This window comes from Drosophila miranda (genome assembly GCF_003369915.1).
Source record: "Drosophila miranda strain MSH22 chromosome Y unlocalized genomic scaffold, D.miranda_PacBio2.1 Contig_Y1_pilon, whole genome shotgun sequence".
Classification (NCBI taxonomy): Eukaryota; Metazoa; Arthropoda; class Insecta; order Diptera; family Drosophilidae; genus Drosophila; species Drosophila miranda.
In genome coordinates, this window is record NW_022881603.1 from 46,447,976 (window position 1) to 46,451,940 (window position 3,965).

A 3,965-nucleotide genomic window follows, 5' to 3' on the forward strand; every position below is an offset into this window, starting at 1 on the left:
CCATAACCGTCTCAAAAATAAACATTTTCAACACAACAATTTTAAATGAAACAGATAACATTAATAGGCATTAAAAAAATCCTGTTGAACGTCTGATTTACTAGATATTGCAACGGTTAAAATAATTCGAAATGCTGATTTAATAATCATTTATATTAAATATCTTCAAATTAACGATATTTGCAAGCTTAACCATGCAAGACCCATCTCTCAACACGATGGAATGTTAGTTATAAGTAATCAAATTTGTGAATGTAGGGGACAATACTATTTAATGAATAACTTCAAAAGTGAGACATTTAACAACAACAACTCTACATTTATACCCGATACTTAGTCAGTATGGCTCTCCTCCGGCAGACACCGCTAATATTAATCGACACGACAAAGAGTGCGTGCGAGAGAGACAGAAAATCAGTCTGAGCGTGTCGTCGGGCGCTGCGTAGCCACTGCAAATTTGTTCGTTTTGGTTATATTAATGATCCGATCTGATCCAGTGATTCGGCAATCTGATAGATATGGTGTGATGGACCTATTTCAGGCAGAGGTGAGCTCAGTCACGTCCAGGGGTCAATCCACAAGAAATTTGTAGCAATGGATGGAACTTTAAGGGGGACGTCGAGGGTGGCCTGTCGTGGAGGGAGAGAGTCGGGCTGCGGGCGAGCGTCGCTGACGGCGTATGGCGAGTGGCGTACGTGGGTGGGTGAAGTGTGGTGTCAAGTGAACTAAAGCAGCGAAATTGTTTTTGGTGTTTAGAATCTGGTTTATTGTAAGGAAATTTATAATTTAAACTTCTTGTATTTTCTAGGGGGGTGCTCGGATGGTAGGCTTATCTGTAGTATTATTGCACGTTGGGAGAGGCGTTGTAGCGAGCCTATTTAGGTTCGTTACAATGGTCATTCTCTATGATTGTGCGTTTTTTGTTTTCTCGAATCTGCAATATTGTGGATGCCACAGATTTTCGTCTCTTGTTGATACGGAAGGGGGTGGGGCGAAATTTGTAAATATACGTTATATAGGGAGATCTAACAGGAGCGTGAATACCAAATTATTTTTCTCTAAAATCTGGGGATGTCACAGATTGTCGTCCTTTGCGGGGGCGGAAGGGGGGGTGGGGAAATATTGAAATAAACTTGTCAAGGTTCGATATCACAGGAGTGTGGGTACCAAATTTGGTTGCTCTAGCTCTTGAAGTCTCTGAGATCCTTGAACTCACATTTTGCAATAGGCAAAGCGGATTTTGGATTTAATAATTATACGATCTGGTTCACTGGTTTTGCACTCTAGAAGATATAGTCATCATCTTTGAAACAGATTTTCGCCCTTTGTGTGGGGCGGGGCGAAGTTTTGAAATATACTTGTAACAGTTACATATCACAGAAGTCCGGATAAAAAACGTCGTTTCTCCAGCTCTTCTAGTCTTTGAGCACTAGGCGCTTATAGGGACGGACAGACGGACAGACAGACATGGCTCAATCGTCTCGGCTATTGATGCTAATCAAGAATATATATACTTTATGAGGTCGGAAACGATTCCTTCTGGACGTTACACACATCCATTTTCACTTTGAGTATCGGGTATAAAAAGACCTCTTTCACTTATTTACTTAATGGCTTAAAAGCCAACTGCACTAAAATAAGGGAAAAAATAAAGAAATTTGTTAGGCAACAATAACGTAGACAATACTACCTTAATAATATCTTATCTCCTAATATTCAACAATACACTTAAAATAAACAACAAAAACATATAAAAGAAAAGAATAAGATTCTGAAATACATATCGAATCATAAATATAGCGACTTTGATTTCGTTGACTATGTACAATCAAATGATAAAATACTTGCCTTTCAACATGTTAATATTCTACATCCATTAATAACATTAGGTAATACGGCCTTACCATTAACAACCTTATTTTTGATCATTTTGAAATAAATTAAACAAATTTGTCATCACTCCAAAACAATAATGCCACCAGTAGAAGAAATTGAGGAAAATAAAATTTAACAACTATCAGAAGAAATTAGAGTTCTATCATAGCTTCAAAATGTATCGGTGGAGTTAACGTACCCAATTCTATTGACCTCTTATACGAGCTGTAAACAATCTTTGGCTTTCTAAGACCAAAACAATTTCAATCTTGGGCCTCCGCTTAATTTGTTTTTTTCAAGATATAAACAATCCCAATCTTGCGCTCCCGCCACAATCACAAAATCTCACACCCGGCTTTCTGCAGATTCTGCACTTTCAGCATTTTACAGTTGTCAATCTTTGGATGACGAAATCCAATATTCGGGATGGCAAAATCAATCGGAATGTTTATAGAAAAAATAATTCCCGAAAGGGATTGACGATGCAGAGATCAAAAAGTCTTGATCCAGAAGCGAAACCGAAAAGTCGAGCTAAAAACTAAGATCGCGCAAACCCATTGGCCGGAAACCCTCAACTCAAGTCTATATCTGTGAAATTAGAGTTAAATACAAAATGTTGTAAAACCAATCCGCTACCGCAGTTATTTAATTTGCACGCAGTCGACGGCACTGGTTTGAAAGGCAGATAAAACCGAATATAAGGCAACGAACGGTACTTGATCAATAGTTTTGAATATTGAATTATAATTTGTGATTTGCAATACCGAATTGTTTATTGCACAAATCAGGTGTTTTGTTATGTATAGTTTATTGGGTATGTATATTAGGCCATTATAGGCCAAAAACGGTAACCCGTATTTGTGTATTGCTATGTTTAGAATGCGATTCGTATGTCTGTAATTGCAAGACCAAATATGCATGTATGCATCTGACAATAGAAACCCTGCAGTCCGGGACTCCGATGACTCAGCTGTTAACACATCGATGACCGCGTCACTACCTCCGATGACACAGTTGATGACGCGCCATACGATGAGCTGTTGACATTAACATGGAGAGGTCCTAGGGCATAGTCAATGACATTGTCATCGAGCATTGCCGAAAAATCATGTATAAAATGCAAAACTGATAAAATAAAATAATAAAATGATGATCACAGCACTTAATTTCACTTTTTTGCGCACAAACAGACGGAAAAGGGACGAAAAGAAAAAACGAAGTTCCCTTCTACTTCGCACGGCCGGCAGAACCGAATTACGTTCGGCACACGCGGAAAAGACAAAAAAAAAGAAGAGAATACAAAGGGTTCGATTTGGCTGGAGTCAACGCCTAGATAACATTGTAGATGACATTCGTCATCACTCACTGCTGGTACTGCAGGGAAGTAAGAATGATTGTGAAAGTATGCAGAAGGAAAAAACTGGAACGGCCGCTGCCGTGCGTAAGCATTTGCGGTGCAACAATGTTTCTGTACAGTAAGCAGTGGAAATAGAGAACAATTAGAGGGATTTACTTTAGGCTCCACCACAATAATTTGGCTATGATACTTAATAACTAAATATAGGGCTAGGAAACCCGACAGCACCCTTCAATGATATAAATATATAGCAATAAAAATACTTGCAGGGTACATGGAAGTTAACGTACCCAATTCTATTGAGCTCTTATACGAGTTGTAAACAATATTTGGCTTTCCAAAACGAAAACAATTTCAATCTTGGGCCTCCGCCATATTGATTTCTAAGATGTACAACCTCAAGGGCTCCCGCCGCAATCCCAATCTTTGACACTCGCCTAAATGGAAAACCAATGTTTGCCCACACCCGGCTTCTCATAAACAATCTCACTCCCGGCTTTCTGCAGATCCTGCACTTTAGGCATTTTACAGTTCTCTCTTTGGATGACGAAATCCAATACTCGGGATGGCGAAATCAATTGAAATGTTTATAGAAAAACTATTCCCGAAAGGGATCAACGATGCAAAGATCAGAAAGTTCAAGTCAGTCTTGATCCAGAAGCGACACCGCAAAGTCGAGCTAAAAATTAAGATCGCGCAAACCCTTTGCCCGGAATCCTTTGTGACCCTCTAC